The sequence below is a fragment of the Pristiophorus japonicus genome, unplaced genomic scaffold (assembly GCF_044704955.1).
Source record: "Pristiophorus japonicus isolate sPriJap1 unplaced genomic scaffold, sPriJap1.hap1 HAP1_SCAFFOLD_94, whole genome shotgun sequence".
Classification (NCBI taxonomy): Eukaryota; Metazoa; Chordata; class Chondrichthyes; family Pristiophoridae; genus Pristiophorus; species Pristiophorus japonicus.
This window is the reverse complement of record NW_027254868.1, coordinates 1,005,212-1,026,429: the sequence shown is the minus strand read 5'-3', so window position 1 is coordinate 1,026,429 and position 21,218 is coordinate 1,005,212. Positions and strand designations below refer to the sequence as shown.

The following is a 21,218-nucleotide window of genomic DNA, read 5'->3' as shown; positions in this document are numbered from 1 at the left end:
TTCTCGGCACTGATGGGTTGTGAAAGGGAGACGGGCCGAAGTCCTATTGAGCCGCACTGACCCCGAGCCAAAGTGAAATTAAAGCAGGTTCAGTCCTTAGCAGTGATATGATGAAGAGAGATAAGAGTCGCGAATCAACGTTAGTGATGGTGAATCTCGGTTAGATCAAAAACTCCATGAATTCTCTGCCGGGAAATTCAGATCTTGGAAATCGCCTGTGAACGCTAAACATTGATATGCAGTGAGCCAATGTTCAATATAGAAGGAGCCCAGGCCAAATGAATGCTCAAGGATAAATTATCAGTGCCCATGGTCCAGGCATTCCCTGATTCCAGTCTTCCACACGTTGCGAATTTTAAAATGCTGAATATTTCCACAGTGGCAATGCATTGATTGATGATAAGCCCGAGTGCTGTGGCGCAAATAGGTACCTGGAAGACTAAAGATAGCCATGATTGGCAAAATTTACGTTGTCTATCAGCAATTGGAGTTCCACTTGTTGAGCGAGATCTTGTCATTTAGTGCAGATTTTAAAACAGAAGTGTCTGTTGTATCATGACACGCTGCTGATGGTTGGGGCAACAACAGCGAGGTGAGCTGCAAGCTTCTTCAGGAACAGCATTGCATTTCGAAGCACCGCAAATACAATGTTCCCTGACCGGGAATCGAACCCGGGCCGCGGCGGGTGAAAGCGCCGAATCCTAACCACTAGACCACCAGGGAAGCTGTTGCAAATGTCTGTGCCAGCAAGCAGACCAACCCAGTCTTTCCTCCTTGCTGTTTCGAAATTCTCATCACATTCGCGCCAGGGAAATCTGTTCGCAGCAAATGGCAGTTTTTCTGGAGAACACCAAAGACATGTCCGCGCAATCACAGCGTTAAGTGCGCCTAGGCTTCCACTGAAATCCATTTCATTCTCTCCTTTTTCCGGGAATTTTCACTCTCGGTACCGTGTGAACATTTCATTTGGTGCTTTTGTCCTGAACTGCAGCCTTTTGCCCATCTCCGGGCGACAGAACCGTTCTAAATGTCTGTTCTGCTTATAACCATTGACGGGAACAGGTCTCCAGTTCAGCGGTTATCAGCAAAGCAAGAAACACGTATAAACAGAAAGTTGTGCTCTGCACACCGTCGGCAAAGAAGCAATGGCTGTTATTCCAAATAATTGCCATCCTTTGGGATTCCGTGTGGATTTGTTTCGTTATGAAGATTTGATTGTAAAAGTTACTACTAACCGAATAAAAATTATGAAAAATTGGGATGGCCCATATGGGGATCGGGCCCGCGCTCTTGGCTTTATTAATACCACGCCCTAAACGACCGATTTAACCGGCAACAAAATGCCCCAGGGCTGCGTGAAAGCCCAGCCTGAGATGATTTTGTATCCGGCACACACTGGGTGATAGAGTTACTGCATAAGAATTGAACACATCGCATCGCTAAAACATTGTTCACTCTTCATATACAAAACTGGGAAAGTATAAATAGAAAGTAACAGAAAAAGAGCGCTGAATCTAAAAAAAATCATGTCGAAAATTAGTATCACGCAACCACTGAACAGCCCATCCCTCAAGCACTGTCTCGATATCAAACCAGCTTCTCCCCTTAAAATGAAGGAAACGCAAAATCACCAGATATTGCCGAAACCCGGGATTGAACCAGGGACCTTTAGATCTTCAGTCTAACGCTCCCCCAACTGAGCTATTTCGGCCCGACAGAAAACGAAGCAAAACTTTCTCACACCTTTTTGAAAGAAAACTTAAACCCCGGAAGGAATTGCCCCGCACACTCAGTCCTCATTTCGGGGCAATGAGCTCCGGATGTGTTCATGTAATGTATAATGATATTGAAAATCTTTATGCTCATGTTAACTTATCATTGCCCACGATCGAGGCACTCTCTGATTCCGGTATTGTGCACGTTGCTAAGATGAAAATTTGCATTTTTCCGCACTGGCAATGAATTGACTGATCGCCGGGCTGTGATCAGCTCGGTTTGTTAGGGTGATGCCGCGCATGAACGTACATGGAAGAATAATGATCATTTTGATTGTTCTCCCACTGCACTTAAATGTTGGCAAACCGTACAGTGTCAATCAGCAATTGTAGTTCCATATGTTCATTTAATATTCTGCTGAAGTGTTCATAAAGACACAATGATTGCACACCAGGCTAGATCTCACAGTGCTGAAGACACAGTGAAATATACTGGAGAGTTTATAACTGTTTCAGAACATAACATGTCAGCAAAATTCCCTCTTCTGTTCTCGGCACTGATGGGTTGTGAAAGGGAGACGGGCCGAAGTCCTATTGAGCCGCACTGACCCCGAGCCAAAGTGAAATTAAAGCATGTTCAGTCCTTAGCAGTGATATGATGAAGAGAGATAAGAGTCGCGAATCAACGTTAGTGATGGTGAATCTCGGTTAGATCAAAAACTCCATGAATTCTCTGCCGGGAAATTCAGATCTTGGAAATCGCCTGTGAACGCTAAACATTGATATGCAGTGAGCCAATGTTCAATATAGAAGGAGCCCAGGCCAAATGAATGCTCAAGGATAAATTATCAGTGCCCATGGTCCAGGCATTCCCTGATTCCAGTCTTCCACACGTTGCGAAGTTTAAAATGCTGAATATTTCCACAGTGGCAATGCATTGATTGATGATAAGCCCGAGTGCTGTGGCGCAAATAGGTACCTGGAAGACTAAAGATAGCCATGATTGGCAAAATTTACGTTGTCTATCAGCAATTGGAGTTCCACTTGTTGAGCGAGATCTTGTCATTTAGTGCAGATTTTAAAACAGAAGTGTCTGTTGTATCATGACACGCTGCTGATGGTTGGGGCAACAACAGCGAGGTGAGCTGCAAGCTTCTTCAGGAACAGCATTGCATTTCGAAGCACCGCAAATACAATGTTCCCTGACCGGGAATCGAACCCGGGCCGCGGCGGGTGAAAGCGCCGAATCCTAACCACTAGACCACCAGGGAAGCTGCTGCAAATGTCTGTGCCAGCAAGCAGACCAACCCAGTCTTTCCTCCTTGCTGTTTCGAAATTCTCATCACATTCGCGCCAGGGAAATCTGTTCGCAGCAAATGGCAGTTTTTCTGGAGAACACCAAAGACATGTCCGCGCAATCACAGCGTTAAGTGCGCCTAGGCTTCCACTGAAATCCATTTCATTCTCTCCTTTTTCCGGGAATTTTCACTCTCGGTACCGTGTGAACATTTCATTTGGTGCTTTTGTCCTGAACTGCAGCCTTTTGCCCATCTCCGGGCGACAGAACCGTTCTAAATGTCTGTTCTGCTTATAACCATTGACGGGAACAGGTCTCCAGTTCAGCGGTTATCAGCAAAGCAAGAAACACGTATAAACAGAAAGTTGTGCTCTGCACACCGTCGGCAAAGAAGCAATGGCTGTTATTCCAAATAATTGCCATCCTTTGGGATTCCGTGTGGATTTGTTTCGTTATGAAGATTTGATTGTAAAAGTTACTACTAACCGAATAAAAATTATGAAAAATTGGGATGGCCCATATGGGGATCGGGCCCGCGCTCTTGGCTTTATTAATACCACGCCCTAAACGACCGATTTAACCGGCAACAAAATGCCCCAGGGCTGCGTGAAAGCCCAGCCTGAGATGATTTTGTATCCGGCACACACTGGGTGATAGAGTTACTGCATAAGAATTGAACACATCGCATCGCTAAAACATTGTTCACTCTTCATATACAAAACTGGGAAAGTATAAATAGAAAGTAACAGAAAAAGAGCGCTGAATCTAAAAAAAATCATGTCGAAAATTAGTATCACGCAACCACTGAACAGCCCATCCCTCAAGCACTGTCTCGATATCAAACCAGCTTCTCCCCTTAAAATGAAGGAAACGCAAAATCACCAGATATTGCCGAAACCCGGGATTGAACCAGGGACCTTTAGATCTTCAGTCTAACGCTCCCCCAACTGAGCTATTTCGGCCCGACAGAAAACGAAGCAAAACTTTCTCACACCTTTTTGAAAGAAAACTTAAACCCCGGAAGGAATTGCCCCGCACACTCAGTCCTCATTTCGGGGCAATGAGCTCCGGATGTGTTCATGTAATGTATAATGATATTGAAAATCTTTATGCTCATGTTAACTTATCATTGCCCACGATCGAGGCACTCTCTGATTCCGGTATTGTGCACGTTGCTAAGATGAAAATTTGCATTTTTCCGCACTGGCAATGAATTGACTGATCGCCGGGCTGTGATCAGCTCGGTTTGTTAGGGTGATGCCGCGCATGAACGTACATGGAAGAATAATGATCATTTTGATTGTTCTCCCACTGCACTTAAATGTTGGCAAACCGTACAGTGTCAATCAGCAATTGTAGTTCCATATGTTCATTTAATATTCTGCTGAAGTGTTCATAAAGACACAATGATTGCACACCAGGCTAGATCTCACAGTGCTGAAGACACAGTGAAATATACTGGAGAGTTTATAACTGTTTCAGAACATAACATGTCAGCAAAATTCCCTCTTCTGTTCTCGGCACTGATGGGTTGTGAAAGGGAGACGGGCCGAAGTCCTATTGAGCCGCACTGACCCCGAGCCAAAGTGAAATTAAAGCATGTTCAGTCCTTAGCAGTGATATGATGAAGAGAGATAAGAGTCGCGAATCAACGTTAGTGATGGTGAATCTCGGTTAGATCAAAAACTCCATGAATTCTCTGCCGGGAAATTCAGATCTTGGAAATCGCCTGTGAACGCTAAACATTGATATGCAGTGAGCCAATGTTCAATATAGAAGGAGCCCAGGCCAAATGAATGCTCAAGGATAAATTATCAGTGCCCATGGTCCAGGCATTCCCTGATTCCAGTCTTCCACACGTTGCGAAGTTTAAAATGCTGAATATTTCCACAGTGGCAATGCATTGATTGATGATAAGCCCGAGTGCTGTGGCGCAAATAGGTACCTGGAAGACTAAAGATAGCCATGATTGGCAAAATTTACGTTGTCTATCAGCAATTGGAGTTCCACTTGTTGAGCGAGATCTTGTCATTTAGTGCAGATTTTAAAACAGAAGTGTCTGTTGTATCATGACACGCTGCTGATGGTTGGGGCAACAACAGCGAGGTGAGCTGCAAGCTTCTTCAGGAACAGCATTGCATTTCGAAGCACCGCAAATACAATGTTCCCTGACCGGGAATCGAACCCGGGCCGCGGCGGGTGAAAGCGCCGAATCCTAACCACTAGACCACCAGGGAAGCTGCTGCAAATGTCTGTGCCAGCAAGCAGACCAACCCAGTCTTTCCTCCTTGCTGTTTCGAAATTCTCATCACATTCGCGCCAGGGAAATCTGTTCGCAGCAAATGGCAGTTTTTCTGGAGAACACCAAAGACATGTCCGCGCAATCACAGCGTTAAGTGCGCCTAGGCTTCCACTGAAATCCATTTCATTCTCTCCTTTTTCCGGGAATTTTCACTCTCGGTACCGTGTGAACATTTCATTTGGTGCTTTTGTCCTGAACTGCAGCCTTTTGCCCATCTCCGGGCGACAGAACCGTTCTAAATGTCTGTTCTGCTTATAACCATTGACGGGAACAGGTCTCCAGTTCAGCGGTTATCAGCAAAGCAAGAAACACGTATAAACAGAAAGTTGTGCTCTGCACACCGTCGGCAAAGAAGCAATGGCTGTTATTCCAAATAATTGCCATCCTTTGGGATTCCGTGTGGATTTGTTTCGTTATGAAGATTTGATTGTAAAAGTTACTACTAACCGAATAAAAATTATGAAAAATTGGGATGGCCCATATGGGGATCGGGCCCGCGCTCTTGGCTTTATTAATACCACGCCCTAAACGACCGATTTAACCGGCAACAAAATGCCCCAGGGCTGCGTGAAAGCCCAGCCTGAGATGATTTTGTATCCGGCACACACTGGGTGATAGAGTTACTGCATAAGAATTGAACACATCGCATCGCTAAAACATTGTTCACTCTTCATATACAAAACTGGGAAAGTATAAATAGAAAGTAACAGAAAAAGAGCGCTGAATCTAAAAAAAATCATGTCGAAAATTAGTATCACGCAACCACTGAACAGCCCATCCCTCAAGCACTGTCTCGATATCAAACCAGCTTCTCCCCTTAAAATGAAGGAAACGCAAAATCACCAGATATTGCCGAAACCCGGGATTGAACCAGGGACCTTTAGATCTTCAGTCTAACGCTCCCCCAACTGAGCTATTTCGGCCCGACAGAAAACGAAGCAAAACTTTCTCACACCTTTTTGAAAGAAAACTTAAACCCCGGAAGGAATTGCCCCGCACACTCAGTCCTCATTTCGGGGCAATGAGCTCCGGATGTGTTCATGTAATGTATAATGATATTGAAAATCTTTATGCTCATGTTAACTTATCATTGCCCACGATCGAGGCACTCTCTGATTCCGGTATTGTGCACGTTGCTAAGATGAAAATTTGCATTTTTCCGCACTGGCAATGAATTGACTGATCGCCGGGCTGTGATCAGCTCGGTTTGTTAGGGTGATGCCGCGCATGAACGTACATGGAAGAATAATGATCATTTTGATTGTTCTCCCACTGCACTTAAATGTTGGCAAACCGTACAGTGTCAATCAGCAATTGTAGTTCCATATGTTCATTTAATATTCTGCTGAAGTGTTCATAAAGACACAATGATTGCACACCAGGCTAGATCTCACAGTGCTGAAGACACAGTGAAATATACTGGAGAGTTTATAACTGTTTCAGAACATAACATGTCAGCAAAATTCCCTCTTCTGTTCTCGGCACTGATGGGTTGTGAAAGGGAGACGGGCCGAAGTCCTATTGAGCCGCACTGACCCCGAGCCAAAGTGAAATTAAAGCATGTTCAGTCCTTAGCAGTGATATGATGAAGAGAGATAAGAGTCGCGAATCAACGTTAGTGATGGTGAATCTCGGTTAGATCAAAAACTCCATGAATTCTCTGCCGGGAAATTCAGATCTTGGAAATCGCCTGTGAACGCTAAACATTGATATGCAGTGAGCCAATGTTCAATATAGAAGGAGCCCAGGCCAAATGAATGCTCAAGGATAAATTATCAGTGCCCATGGTCCAGGCATTCCCTGATTCCAGTCTTCCACACGTTGCGAAGTTTAAAATGCTGAATATTTCCACAGTGGCAATGCATTGATTGATGATAAGCCCGAGTGCTGTGGCGCAAATAGGTACCTGGAAGACTAAAGATAGCCATGATTGGCAAAATTTACGTTGTCTATCAGCAATTGGAGTTCCACTTGTTGAGCGAGATCTTGTCATTTAGTGCAGATTTTAAAACAGAAGTGTCTGTTGTATCATGACACGCTGCTGATGGTTGGGGCAACAACAGCGAGGTGAGCTGCAAGCTTCTTCAGGAACAGCATTGCATTTCGAAGCACCGCAAATACAATGTTCCCTGACCGGGAATCGAACCCGGGCCGCGGCGGGTGAAAGCGCCGAATCCTAACCACTAGACCACCAGGGAAGCTGCTGCAAATGTCTGTGCCAGCAAGCAGACCAACCCAGTCTTTCCTCCTTGCTGTTTCGAAATTCTCATCACATTCGCGCCAGGGAAATCTGTTCGCAGCAAATGGCAGTTTTTCTGGAGAACACCAAAGACATGTCCGCGCAATCACAGCGTTAAGTGCGCCTAGGCTTCCACTGAAATCCATTTCATTCTCTCCTTTTTCCGGGAATTTTCACTCTCGGTACCGTGTGAACATTTCATTTGGTGCTTTTGTCCTGAACTGCAGCCTTTTGCCCATCTCCGGGCGACAGAACCGTTCTAAATGTCTGTTCTGCTTATAACCATTGACGGGAACAGGTCTCCAGTTCAGCGGTTATCAGCAAAGCAAGAAACACGTATAAACAGAAAGTTGTGCTCTGCACACCGTCGGCAAAGAAGCAATGGCTGTTATTCCAAATAATTGCCATCCTTTGGGATTCCGTGTGGATTTGTTTCGTTATGAAGATTTGATTGTAAAAGTTACTACTAACCGAATAAAAATTATGAAAAATTGGGATGGCCCATATGGGGATCGGGCCCGCGCTCTTGGCTTTATTAATACCACGCCCTAAACGACCGATTTAACCGGCAACAAAATGCCCCAGGGCTGCGTGAAAGCCCAGCCTGAGATGATTTTGTATCCGGCACACACTGGGTGATAGAGTTACTGCATAAGAATTGAACACATCGCATCGCTAAAACATTGTTCACTCTTCATATACAAAACTAGGAAAGTATAAATAGAAAGTAACAGAAAAAGAGCGCTGAATCTAAAAAAAATCATGTCGAAAATTAGTATCACGCAACCACTGAACAGCCCATCCCTCAAGCACTGTCTCGATATCAAACCAGCTTCTCCCCTTAAAATGAAGGAAACGCAAAATCACCAGATATTGCCGAAACCCGGGATTGAACCAGGGACCTTTAGATCTTCAGTCTAACGCTCTCCCAACTGAGCTATTTCGGCCCGACAGAAAACGAAGCAAAACTTTCTCACACCTTTTTGAAAGAAAACTTAAACCCCGGAAGGAATTGCCCCGCACACTCAGTCCTCATTTCGGGGCAATGAGCTCCGGATGTGTTCATGTAATGTGTAATGATATTGAAAATCTTTATGCTCATGTTAACTTATCATTGCCCACGATCCAGGCACTCTCTGATTCCGGTATTGTGCACGTTGCTAAGTTGAAAATTTGCATTTTTCCGCACTGGCAATGAATTGACTGATCGCCGGGCTGTGATCAGCTCGGTTTGTTAGGGTGATGCCGCGCATGAACGTACATGGAAGAATAATGATCATTTTGATTGTTCTCACAATGCACTTAAATGTTGGCAAACCGTACAGTGTCAATCAGCAATTGTAGTTCCATATGTTCATTTAATATTCTGCTGAAGTGTTCATAAAGATACAAAGATTGCACACCAGGCTAGATCTCACAGTGCTGAAGACACAGTGAAATATACTGGAGAGTTTATAACTGTTTCAGAACATAACATGTCAGCAAAATTCCCTCTTCTGTTCTCGGCACTGATGGGTTGTGAAAGGGAGACGGGCCGAAGTCCTATTGAGCCGCACTGACCCCGAGCCAAAGTGAAATTAAAGCAGGTTCAGTCCTTAGCAGTGATATGATGGAGAGAGATAAGAGTCGCGAATCAACGTTAGTGATGGTGAATCTCGGTTAGATCAAAAACTCCATGAATTCTCTGCCGGGAAATTCAGATCTTGGAAATCGCCTGTGAACGCTAAACATTGATATGCAGTGAGCCAATGTTCAATATAGAAGGAGCCCAGGCCAAATGAATGCTCAAGGATAAATTATCAGTGCCCATGGTCCAGGCATTCCCTGATTCCAGTCTTCCACACGTTGCGAAGTTTAAAATGCTGAATATTTCCACAGTGGCAATGCATTGATTGATGATAAGCCCGAGTGCTGTGGCGCAAATAGGTACCTGGAAGACTAAAGATAGCCATGATTGGCAAAATTTACGTTGTCTATCAGCAATTGGAGTTCCACTTGTTGCGCGAGATCTTGTCATTTAGTGCAGATTTTAAAACAGATGTGTCTGTTGTGTCATGACACGCTGCTGATGGTTGGGGCAACAACAGCGAGGTGAGCTGCAAGCTTCTTCAGGAACAGCATTGCATTTCGAAGCACCGCAAATACAATGTTCCCTGACCGGGAATCAAACCCGGGCCGCGGCGGTGAAAGCGCCGAATCCTAACCACTAGACCACCAGGGAAGATGCTGCAAATGTCTGTGCCAGCAAGCAGACCAACCCAGTCTTTCCTCCTTGCTGTTTCGAAATTCTCATCACATTCGCGCCAGGGAAATCTGTTCGCAGCAAATGGCAGTTTTTGTAGGAGAACACCAAAGACATGTCCGCGCAATCACAGCGTTAAGTGCGCCTAGGCTTCCACTGAAATCCATTTCATTCTCTCCTTTTTCCGGGAATTTTCACTCTCGGTACCGTGTGAACATTTCATTTGGTGCTTTTGTCCTGAACTGCAGCCTTTTGCCCATCTCCGGGCGACAGAACCGTTCTAAATGTCTGTTCTGCTTATAACCATTGACGGGAACAGGTCTCCAGTTCAGCGGTTATCAGCAAAGCAAGAAACACGTATAAACAGAAAGTTGTGCTCTGCACACCGTCGGCAAAGAAGCAATGGCTGTTATTCCAAATAATTGCCATCCCTTGGGATTCCGTGTGGATTTGTTTCGTTATGAAGATTTGATTGTAAAAGTTACTACTGACCGAATAAAAATTATGAAAAATTGGGATGGCCCATATGGGGATCGGGCCCGCGCTCTTAGCTTTATTAATACCACGCCCTAAACGACCGATTTAACCGGCAACAAAATGCCCCAGGGCTGCGTGAAAGCCCAGCCTGAGATGATTTTGTATCCGGCACACACTGGGTGATAGAGTTACTGCATAAGAATTGAACACATCGCATCGCTAAAACATTGTTCACTCTTCATATACAAAACTGGGAAAGTATAAATAGAAAGTAACAGAAAAAGAGCGCTGAATCTAAAAAAAATCATGTCGAAAATTAGTATCACGCAACCACTGAACAGCCCATCCCTCAAGCACTGTCTCGATATCAAACCAGCTTCTCCCCTTAAAATGAAGGAAACGCAAAATCACCAGATATTGCCGAAACCCGGGATTGAACCAGGGACCTTTAGATCTTCAGTCTAACGCTCTCCCAACTGAGCTATTTCGGCCCGACAGAAAACGAAGCAAAACTTTCTCACACCTTTTTGAAAGAAAACTTAAACCCCGGAAGGAATTGCCCCGCACACTCAGTCCTCATTTCGGGGCAATGAGCTCCGGATGTGTTCATGTAATGTATAATGATATTGAAAATCTTTATGCTCATGTTAACTTATCATTGCCCACGATCCAGGCACTCTCTGATTCCGGTATTGTGCACGTTGCTAAGATGAAAATTTGCATTTTTCCGCACTGGCAATGAATTGACTGATCGCCGGGCTGTGATCAGCTCGGTTTGTTAGGGTGATGCCGCGCATGAACGTACATGGAAGAATAATGATCATTTTGATTGTTCTCCCACTGCACTTAAATGTTGGCAAACCGTACAGTGTCAATCAGCAATTGTAGTTCCATATGTTCATTTAATATTCTGCTGAAGTGTTCATAAAGACACAAAGATTGCACACCAGGCTAGATCTCACAGTGCTGAAGACACAGTGAAATATACTGGAGAGTTTATAACTGTTTCAGAACATAACATGTCAGCAAAATTCCCTCTTCTGTTCTCGGCACTGATGGGTTGTGAAAGGGAGACGGGCCGAAGTCCTATTGAGCCGCACTGACCCCGAGCCAAAGTGAAATTAAAGCAGGTTCAGTCCTTAGCAGTGATATGATGAAGAGAGATAAGAGTCGCGAATCAACGTTAGTGATGGTGAATCTCGGTTAGATCAAAAACTCCATGAATTCTCTGCCGGGAAATTCAGATCTTGGAAATCGCCTGTGAACGCTAAACATTGATATGCAGTGAGCCAATGTTCAATATAGAAGGAGCCCAGGCCAAATGAATGCTCAAGGATAAATTATCAGTGCCCATGGTCCAGGCATTCCCTGATTCCAGTCTTCCACACGTTGCGAAGTTTAAAATGCTGAATATTTCCACAGTGGCAATGCATTGATTGATGATAAGCCCGAGTGCTGTGGCGCAAATAGGTACCTGGAAGACTAAAGATAGCCATGATTTGCAAAATTTACGTTGTCTATCAGCAATTGGAGCTCCACTTGTTGAGCGAGATCTTGTCATTTAGTGCAGATTTTAAAACAGAAGTGTCTGTTGTATCATGACACGCTGCTGATGGTTGGGGCAACAACAGCGAGGTGAGCTGCAAGCTTCTTCAGGAACAGCATTGCATTTCGAAGCACCGCAAATACAATGTTCCCTGACCGGGAATCGAACCCGGGCCGCGGCGGGTGAAAGCGCCGAATCCTAACCACTAGACCACCAGGGAAGCTACTGCAAATGTCTGTGCCAGCAAGCAGACCAACCCAGTCTTTCCTCCTTGCTGTTTCGAAATTCTCATCACATTCGCGCCAGGGAAATCTGTTCGCAGCAAATGGCAGTTTTTCTGGAGAACACCAAAGACATGTCCGCGCAATCACAGCGTTAAGTGCGCCTAGGCTTCCACTGAAATCCATTTCATTCTCTCCTTTTTCCGGGAATTTTCACTCTCGGTACCGTGTGAACATTTCATTTGGTGCTTTTGTCCTGAACTGCAGCCTTTTGCCCATCTCCGGGCGACAGAACCGTTCTAAATGTCTGTTCTGCTTATAACCATTGACGGGAACAGGTCTCCAGTTCAGCGGTTATCAGCAAAGCAAGAAACACGTCTAAACAGAAAGTTGTGCTCTGCACACCGTCGGCAAAGAAGCAATGGCTGTTATTCCAAATAATTGCCATCCTTTGGGATTCCGTGTGGATTTGTTTCGTTATGAAGATTTGATTGTAAAAGTTACTACTAACCGAATAAAAATTATGAAAAATTGGGATGGCCCATATGGGGATCGGGCCCGCGCTCTTGGCTTTATTAATACCACGCCCTAAACGACCGATTTAACCGGCAACAAAATGCCCCAGGGCTGCGTGAAAGCCCAGCCTGAGATGATTTTGTATCCGGCACACACTGGGTGATAGAGTTACTGCATAAGAATTGAACACATCGCATCGCTAAAACATTGTTCACTCTTCATATACAAAACTGGGAAAGTATAAATAGAAAGTAACAGAAAAAGAGCGCTGAATCTAAAAAAAATCATGTCGAAAATTAGTATCACGCAACCACTGAACAGCCCATCCCTCAAGCACTGTCTCGATATCAAACCAGCTTCTCCCCTTAAAATGAAGGAAACGCAAAATCACCAGATTATTGCCGAAACCCGGGATTGAACCAGGGACCTTTAGATCTTCAGTCTAACGCTCTCCCAACTGAGCTATTTCGGCCCGACAGAAAACGAAGCAAAACTTTCTCACACATTTTTGAAAGAAAACTTAAACCCCGGAAGGAATTGCCCCGCACACTCAGTCCTCATTTCGGGGCAATGAGCTCCGGATGTGTTCATGTAATGTATAATGATATTGAAAATCTTTATGCTCATGTTAACTTATCATTGCCCACGATCCAGGCACTCTCTGATTCCGGTATTGTGCACGTTGCTAAGTTGAAAATTTGCATTTTTCCGCACTGGCAATGAATTGACTGATCGCCGGGCTTTGAGCAGCTCGGTTTGTTAGGGTGACGCCGCGCATGAACGTACATGGAAGAATAATGATCATTTTGATTGTTCTCCCACTGCACTTAAATGTTGGCAAACCGTACAGTGTCAATCAGCAATTGTAGTTCCATATGTTCATTTAATATTCTGCTGAAGTGTTCATAAAGACAAAGAGATTGCACACCAGGCTAGATCTCACAGTGCTGAAGACACATTGAAATATACTGGAGAGTTTATAACTGTTTCAGAACATAACATGTCAGCAAAATTCCCTCTTCTGTTCTCGGCACTGATGGGTTGTGAAAGGGAGACGGGCCGAAGTCCTATTGAGCCGCACTGACCCCGAGCCAAAGTGAAATTAAAGCAGGTTCAGTCCTTAGCAGTGATATGATGAAGAGAGATAAGAGTCGCGAATCAACGTTAGTGATGGTGAATCTCGGTTAGATCAAAAACTCCATGAATTCTCTGCCGGGAAATTCAGATCTTGGAAATCGCCTGTGAACGCTAAACATTGATATGCAGTCAGCCAATGTTCAATATAGAAGGAGCCCAGGCCAAATGAATGCTCAAGGATAAATTATCAGTGCCCATGGTCCAGGCATTCCCTGATTACAATCTTCCACACGTTGCGAAGTTTAAAATGCTGAATATTTCCACAGTGGCAATGCATTGATTGATGATAAGCCCGAGTGCTGTGGCGCAAATAGGTACCTGGAAGACTAAAGATAGCCATGATTGGCAAAATTTACGTTGTCTATCAGCAATTGGAGTTCCACTTGTTGCGGGAGATCTTGTCATTTAGTGCAGATTTTAAAACAGAAGTGTCTGTTGTATCATGACACGCTGCTGATGGTTGGGGCAACAACAGCGAGGTGAGCTGCAAGCTTCTTCAGGAACAGCATTGCATTTCGAAGCATCGCAAATACAATGTTCCCTGACCGGGAATCGAACCCGGGCCGCGGCGGTGAAAGCGCCGAATCCTAACAACTAGACCACCAGGGAAGCTGCTGCAAATGTCTGTGCCAGCAAGCAGACCTACCCAGTCTTTCCTCCTTGCTGTTTCGAAATTCTCATCACATTCGCGCCAGGGAAATCTGTTCGCAGCAAATGGCAGTTTTTCTGGAGAACACCAAAGACATGTCCGCGCAATCACAGCGTTAAGTGCGCCTAGGCTTCCACTGAAATCCATTTCATTCTCTCCTTTTTCCGGGAATTTTCACTCTCGGTACCGTGTGAACATTTCATTTGGTGCTTTTGTCCTGAACTGCAGCCTTTTGCCCATCTCCGGGCGACAGAACCGTTCTAAATGTCTGTTCTGCTTATAACCATTGACGGGAACATGTCTCCAGTTCAGCGGTTATCAGCAAAGCAAGAAACACGTATAAACAGAAAGTTGTGCTCTGCACACCGTCGGCAAAGAAGCAATGGCTGTTATTCCAAATAATTGCCATCCCTTGGGATTCCGTGTGGATTTGTTTCGTTATGAAGATTTGATTGTAAAAGTTACTACTAACCGAATAAAAATTATGAAAAATTGGGATGGCCCATATGGGGATCGGGCCCGCGCTCTTGGCTTTATTAATACCACGCCCTAAACGACCGATTTAACCGGCAACAAAATGCCCAGGGCTGCGTGAAAGCCCAGCCTGAGATGATTTTGTATCCGGCACACACTGGGTGATAGAGTTACTGCATAAGAATTGAACACATCGCATCGCTAAAACATTGTTCACTCTTCATATACAAAACTGGGAAAGTATAAATAGAAAGTAACAGAAAAAGAGCGCTGAATCTAAAAAAAATCATGTCGAAAATTAGTATCACGCAACCACTGAACAGTCCATCCCTCAAGCACTGTCTCGATATCAAACCAGCTTCTCCCCTTAAAATGAAGGAAACGCAAAATCACCAGATATTGCCGAAACCCAGGATTGAACCAGCGACCTTTAGATCTTCAGTCTAACGCTCTCCCAACTGAGCTATTTCGGCCCGACAGAAAACGAAGCAAAACTTTCTCACACCTTTTTGAAAGAAAACTTAAACCCCGGAAGGAATTGCCCCGCACACTCAGTCCTCATTTCGGGGCAATGAGCTCCGGATGTGTTCATGTAATGTATAATGATATTGAAAATCTTTATGCTCATGTTAACTTATCATTGCCCACGATCCAGGCTCTCTCTGATTCCGGTATTGTGCACGTTGCTAAGTTGAAAATTTGCATTTTTCCGCACTGGCAATGAATTGACTGATCGCCGGGCTGTGATCAGCTCGGTTTGTTATGGTGATGCCGCGCATGAACGTACATGGAAGAATAATGATCATTTTGATTGTTCTCACAATGCACTTAAATGTTGGCAAACCGTACAGTGTCAATCAGCAATTGTAGTTCCATATGTTCATTTAATATTCTGCTGAAGTGTTCATAAAGACACAAAGATTGCACACCAGGCTAGATCTCACAGTGCTGAAGACACAGTGAAATATACTGGAGAGTTTATAACTGTTTCAGAACATAACATGTCAGCAAAATTCCCTCTTCTGTTCTCGGCACTGATGGGTTGTGAAAGGGAGACGGGCCGAAGTCCTATTGAGCCGCACTGACCCCGAGCCAAAGTGAAATTAAAGCAGGTTCAGTCCTTAGCAGTGATATGATGAAGAGAGATAAGAGTCGCGAATCAACGTTAGTGATGGTGAATCTCGGTTAGATCAAAAACTCCATGAATTCTCTGCCGGGAAATTCAGATCTTGGAAATCGCCTGTGAACGCTAAACATTGATATGCAGTCAGCCAATGTTCAATATAGAAGGAGCCCAGGCCAAATGAATGCTCAAGGATAAATTATCAGTGCCCATGGTCCAGGCATTCCCTGATTCCAATCTTCCACACGTTGCGAAGTTTAAAATGCTGAATATTTCCACAGTGGCAATGCATTGATTGATGATAAGCCCGAGTGCTGTGGCGCAAATAGGTACCTGGAAGACTAAAGATAGCCATGATTGGCAAAATTTACGTTGTCTATCAGCAATTGGAGTTCCACTTGTTGAGCGAGATCTTGTCATTTAGTGCAGATTTTAAAACAGAAGTGTATGTTGTATCATGACACGCTGCTGATGGTTGGGGCAACAACAGCGAGGTGAGCTGCAAGCTTCTTCAGGAACAGCATTGCATTTCGAAGCATCGCAAATACAATGTTCCCTGACCGGGATTCGAACCCGGGCCGCGGCGGTGAAAGCGCCGAATCCTAACCACTAGACCACCAGGGAAGCTGCTGCAAATGTCTGTGCCAGCAAGCAGACCTACCCAGTCTTTCCTCCTTGCTGTTTCGAAATTCTCATCACATTCGCGCCAGGGAAATCTGTTCGCAGCAAATGGCAGTTTTTCTGGAGAACACCAAAGACATGTCCGCGCAATCACAGCGTTAAGTGCGCCTAGGCTTCCACTGAAATCCATTTCATTCTCTCCTTTTTCCGGGAATTTTCACTCTCGGTACCGTGTGAACATTTCATTTGGTGCTTTTGTCCTGAACTGCAGCCTTTTGCCCATCTCCGGGCGACAGAACCGTTCTAAATGTCTGTTCTGCTTATAACCATTGACGGGAACAGGTCTCCAGTTCAGCGGTTATCAGCAAAGCAAGAAACACGTATAAACAGAAAGTTGTGCTCTGCACACCGTCGGCAAAGAAGCAATGGCTGTTATTCCAAATAATTGCCATCCCTTGGGATTCCGTGTGGATTTGTTTCGTTATGAAGATTTGATTGTAAAAGTTACTACTAACCGAATAAAAATTATGAAAAATTGTGATGGCCCATATGGGGATCGGGCCCGCGCTCTTGGCTTTATTAATACCACGCCCTAAACGACCGATTTAACCGGCAACAAAATGCCCCAGGGCTGCGTGAAAGCCCAGCCTGAGATGATTTTGTATCCGGCACACACTGGGTGATAGAGTTACTGCATAAGAATTGAACACATCGCATCGCTAAAACATTGTTCACTCTTCATATACAAAACTGGGAAAGTATAAATAGAAAGTAACAGAAAAATAGCGCTGAATCTAAAAAAAAGCATGTCGAAAATTAGTATCACGCAACCACTGAACAGCCCATCCCTCAAGCACTGTCTCGATATCAAACCAGCTTCTCCCCTTAAAATGAAGGAAACGCAAAATCACCAGATATTGCCGAAACCCGGGATTGAACCAGGGACCTTTAGATCTTCAGTCTAACGCTCTCCCAACTGAGCTATTTCGGCCCGACAGAAAACGAAGCAAAACTTTCTCACACCTTTTTGAAAGAAAACTTAAACCCCGGAAGGAATTGCCCCGCACACTCAGTCCTCATTTCGGGGCAATGAGCTCCGGATGTGTTCATGTAATGTATAATGATATTGAAAATCTTTATGCTCATGTTAACTTATCATTGCCCACGATCCAGGCACTCTCTGATTCCGGTATTGTGCACGTTGCTAAGTTGAAAATTTGCATTTTTCCGCACTGGCAATGAATTGACTGATCGCCGGGCTGTGATCAGCTCGGTTTGTTAGGGTGATGCCGCGCATGAACGTACATGGAAGAATAATGATCATTTTGATTGTTCTCCCACTGCACTTAAATGTTGGCAAACCGTACAGTGTCAATCAGCAATTGTAGTTCCATATGTTCATTTAATATTCTGCTGAAGTGTTCATAAAGACACAAAGATTGCACACCAGGCTAGCTCTCACAGTGCTGAAGACACAGTGAAATATACTGGAGAGTTTATAACTGTTTCAGAACATAACATGTCAGCAAAATTCCCTCTTCTGTTCTCGGCACTGATGGGTTGTGAAAGGGAGACGGGCCGAAGTCCTATTGAGCCGCACTGACCCCGAGCCAAAGTGAAATTAAAGCAGGTTCAGTCCTTAGCAGTGATATGATGAAGAGAGATAAGAGTCGCGAATCAACGTTAGTGATGGTGAATCTCGGTTAGATCAAAAACTCCATGAATTCTCTGCCGGGAAATTCAGATCTTGGAAATCGCCTGTGAACGCTAAACATTGATATGCAGTCAGCCAATGTTCAATATAGAAGGAGCCCAGGCCAAATGAATGCTCAAGGATAAATTATCAGTGCCCATGGTCCAGGCATTCCCTGATTCCAATCTTCCACACGTTGCGAAGTTTAAAATGCTGAATATTTCCACAGTGGCAATGCATTGATTGATGATAAGCCCGAGTGCTGTGGCGCAAATAGGTACCTGGAAGACTAAAGATAGCCATGATTGGCAAAATTTACGTTGTCTATCAGCAATTGGAGTTCCACTTGTTGAGCGAGATCTTGTCATTTAGTGCAGATTTTAAAACAGAAGTGTATGTTGTATCATGACACGCTGCTGATGGTTGGGGCAACAGCAGCGAGGTGAGCTGCAAGCTTCTTCAGGAACAGCATTGCATTTCGAAGCATCACAAATACAATGTTCCCTGACCGGGAATCGAACCCGGGCTGCGGCGGTGAAAGCGCCGAATCCTAACCACTAGACCACCAGGGAAGCTGCTGCAAATGTCTGTGCCAGCAAGCAGACCTACCCAGTCTTTCCTCCTTGCTGTTTCGAAATTCTCATCACATTCGCGCCAGGGAAATCTGTTCGCAGCAAATGGCAGTTTTTCTGGAGAACACCAAAGACATGTCCGCGCAATCACAGCGTTAAGTGCGCCTAGGCTTCCACTGAAATCCATTTCATTCTCTCCTTTTTCCGGGAATTTTCACTCTCGGTACCGTGTGAACATTTCATTTGGTGCTTTTGTCCTGAACTGCAGCCTTTTGCCCATCTCCGGGCGACAGAACCGTTCTAAATGTCTGTTCTGCTTATAACCATTGACGGGAACAGGTCTCCAGTTCAGCGGTTATCAGCAAAGCAAGAAACACGTATAAACAGAAAGTTGTGCTCTGCACACCGTCGGCAAAGAAGCAATGGCTGTTATTCCAAATAATTGCCATCCTTTGGGATTCCGTGTGGATTTGTTTCGTTATGAAGATTTGATTGTAAAAGTTACTACTAACCGAATAAAAATTATGAAAAATTGGGATGGCCCATATGGGGATCGGGCCCGCGCTCTTGGCTTTATTAATACCACGCCCTAAACGACCGATTTAACCGGCAACAAAATGCCCCAGGGCTGCGTGAAAGCCCAGCCTGAGATGATTTTGTATCCGGCACACACTGGGTGATAGAGTTACTGCATAAGAATTGAACACATCGCATCGCTAAAACATTGTTCACTCTTCATATACAAAACTGGGAAAGTATAAATAGAAAGTAACAGAAAAATAGCGCTGAATCTAAAAAAAATCATGTCGAAAATTAGTATCACGCAACCACTGAACAGCCCATCCCTCAAGCACTGTCTCGATATCAAACCAGCTTCTCCCCTTAAAATGAAGGAAACGCAAAATCACCAGATATTGCCGAAACCCGGGATTGAACCAGGGACCTTTAGATCTTCAGTCTAACGCTCTCCCAACTGAGCTATTTCGGCCCGACAGAAAACGAAGCAAAACTTTCTCACACCTTTTTGAAAGAAAACTTAAACCCCGGAAGGAATTGCCCCGCACACTCAGTCCTCATTTCGGGGCAATGAGCTCCGGATGTGTTCATGTAATGTATAATGATATTGAAAATCTTTATGCTCATGTTAACTTATCATTGCCCACGATCCAGGCTCTCTCTGATTCCGGTATTGTGCACGTTGCTAAGTTGAAAATTTGCATTTTTCCGCACTGGCAATGAATTGACTGATCGCCGGGCTGTGATCAGCTCGGTTTGTTATGGTGATGCCGCGCATGAACGTACATGGAAGAATAATGATCATTTTGATTGTTCTCACAATGCACTTAAATGTTGGCAAACCGTACAGTTTCAATCAGCAATTGTAGTTCCATATGTTCATTTAATATTCTGCTGAAGTGTTCATAAAGACACAAAGATTGCACACCAGGCTAGATCTCACAGTGCTGAAGACACAGTGAAATATACTGGAGAGTTTATAACTGTTTCAGAACATAACATGTCAGCAAAATTCCCTCTTCTGTTCTCGGCACTGATGGGTTGTGAAAGGGAGACGGGCCGAAGTCCTATTGAGCCGCACTGACCCCGAGCCAAAGTGAAATTAAAGCAGGTTCAGTCCTTAGCAGTGATATGATGAAGAGAGATAAGAGTCGCGAATCAACGTTAGTGATGGTGAATCTCGGTTAGATCAAAAACTCCATGAATTCTCTGCCGGGAAATTCAGATCTTGGAAATCGCCTGTGAACGCTAAACATTGATATGCAGTCAGCCAATTTTCAATATAGAAGGAGCCCAGGCCAAATGAATGCTCAAGGATAAATTATCAGTGCCCATGGTCCAGGCATTCCCTGATTCCAGTCTTCCACACGTTGCGAAGTTTAAAATGCTGAATATTTCCACAGTGGCAATGCATTGATTGATGATAAGCCCGAGTGCTGTGGCGCAAATAGGTACCTGGAAGACTAAAGATAGCCATGATTGGCAAAATTTACGTTGTCTATCAGCAATTGGAGTTCCACTTGTTGCGCGAGATCTTGTCATTTAGTGCAGATTTTAAAACAGAAGTGTCTGTTGTATCATGACACGCTGCTGATGGTTGGGGCAACAACAGCGAGGTGAGCTGCAAGCTTCTTCAGGAACAGCATTGCATTTCGAAGCACCGCAAATACAATGTTCCCTGACCGGGAATCAAACCCGGGCCGCGGCGGTGAAAGCGCCGAATCCTAACCACTAGACCACCAGGGAAGCTGCTGCAAATGTCTGTGCCAGCAAGCAGACCAACCCAGTCTTTCCTCCTTGCTGTTTCGAAATTCTCATCACATTCGCGCCAGGGAAATCTGTTCGCAGCAAATGGCAGTTTTTGTAGGAGAACACCAA

General features: G+C 44.6%; 1 protein-coding gene and 19 non-coding genes across 20 annotated transcripts in view; 1 reads left to right on the top strand and 19 right to left on the bottom strand.

Annotated features, from left to right (window-relative positions):
• LOC139257944 (zinc finger protein 850-like) overlaps positions 1-21,218 on the top strand; it is a gene marked incomplete at its 5' end in the record, with an annotated part of 812,458 nt that overhangs the window by 434,586 nt on the left and 356,654 nt on the right. The gene's annotated exons all lie outside the window — the stretch shown is intronic.
• On the bottom strand, positions 651-723 carry trnae-uuc (transfer RNA glutamic acid (anticodon UUC)). The gene has a single exon. It is a non-coding gene; the product is annotated as a tRNA-Glu (tRNA).
• On the bottom strand, positions 1,639-1,711 carry trnaf-gaa (transfer RNA phenylalanine (anticodon GAA)). Its single transcript has one exon. It is a non-coding gene; the product is annotated as a tRNA-Phe (tRNA).
• On the bottom strand, positions 2,914-2,986 carry trnae-uuc (transfer RNA glutamic acid (anticodon UUC)). The gene has a single exon. It is a non-coding gene; the product is annotated as a tRNA-Glu (tRNA).
• trnaf-gaa (transfer RNA phenylalanine (anticodon GAA)) lies at positions 3,902-3,974 on the bottom strand. Its single transcript has one exon. It is a non-coding gene; the product is annotated as a tRNA-Phe (tRNA).
• On the bottom strand, positions 5,177-5,249 carry trnae-uuc (transfer RNA glutamic acid (anticodon UUC)). The gene has a single exon. It is a non-coding gene; the product is annotated as a tRNA-Glu (tRNA).
• Positions 6,165-6,237, bottom strand: trnaf-gaa (transfer RNA phenylalanine (anticodon GAA)). The gene has a single exon. It is a non-coding gene; the product is annotated as a tRNA-Phe (tRNA).
• Positions 7,440-7,512, bottom strand: trnae-uuc (transfer RNA glutamic acid (anticodon UUC)). Its single transcript has one exon. It is a non-coding gene; the product is annotated as a tRNA-Glu (tRNA).
• Positions 8,428-8,500, bottom strand: trnaf-gaa (transfer RNA phenylalanine (anticodon GAA)). Its single transcript has one exon. It is a non-coding gene; the product is annotated as a tRNA-Phe (tRNA).
• On the bottom strand, positions 9,703-9,774 carry trnae-uuc (transfer RNA glutamic acid (anticodon UUC)). The gene has a single exon. It is a non-coding gene; the product is annotated as a tRNA-Glu (tRNA).
• Positions 10,691-10,763, bottom strand: trnaf-gaa (transfer RNA phenylalanine (anticodon GAA)). Its single transcript has one exon. It is a non-coding gene; the product is annotated as a tRNA-Phe (tRNA).
• trnae-uuc (transfer RNA glutamic acid (anticodon UUC)) lies at positions 11,966-12,038 on the bottom strand. The gene has a single exon. It is a non-coding gene; the product is annotated as a tRNA-Glu (tRNA).
• On the bottom strand, positions 12,955-13,027 carry trnaf-gaa (transfer RNA phenylalanine (anticodon GAA)). Its single transcript has one exon. It is a non-coding gene; the product is annotated as a tRNA-Phe (tRNA).
• On the bottom strand, positions 14,230-14,301 carry trnae-uuc (transfer RNA glutamic acid (anticodon UUC)). Its single transcript has one exon. It is a non-coding gene; the product is annotated as a tRNA-Glu (tRNA).
• trnaf-gaa (transfer RNA phenylalanine (anticodon GAA)) lies at positions 15,216-15,288 on the bottom strand. Its single transcript has one exon. It is a non-coding gene; the product is annotated as a tRNA-Phe (tRNA).
• trnae-uuc (transfer RNA glutamic acid (anticodon UUC)) lies at positions 16,491-16,562 on the bottom strand. The gene has a single exon. It is a non-coding gene; the product is annotated as a tRNA-Glu (tRNA).
• On the bottom strand, positions 17,478-17,550 carry trnaf-gaa (transfer RNA phenylalanine (anticodon GAA)). Its single transcript has one exon. It is a non-coding gene; the product is annotated as a tRNA-Phe (tRNA).
• On the bottom strand, positions 18,753-18,824 carry trnae-uuc (transfer RNA glutamic acid (anticodon UUC)). The gene has a single exon. It is a non-coding gene; the product is annotated as a tRNA-Glu (tRNA).
• trnaf-gaa (transfer RNA phenylalanine (anticodon GAA)) lies at positions 19,740-19,812 on the bottom strand. Its single transcript has one exon. It is a non-coding gene; the product is annotated as a tRNA-Phe (tRNA).
• trnae-uuc (transfer RNA glutamic acid (anticodon UUC)) lies at positions 21,015-21,086 on the bottom strand. The gene has a single exon. It is a non-coding gene; the product is annotated as a tRNA-Glu (tRNA).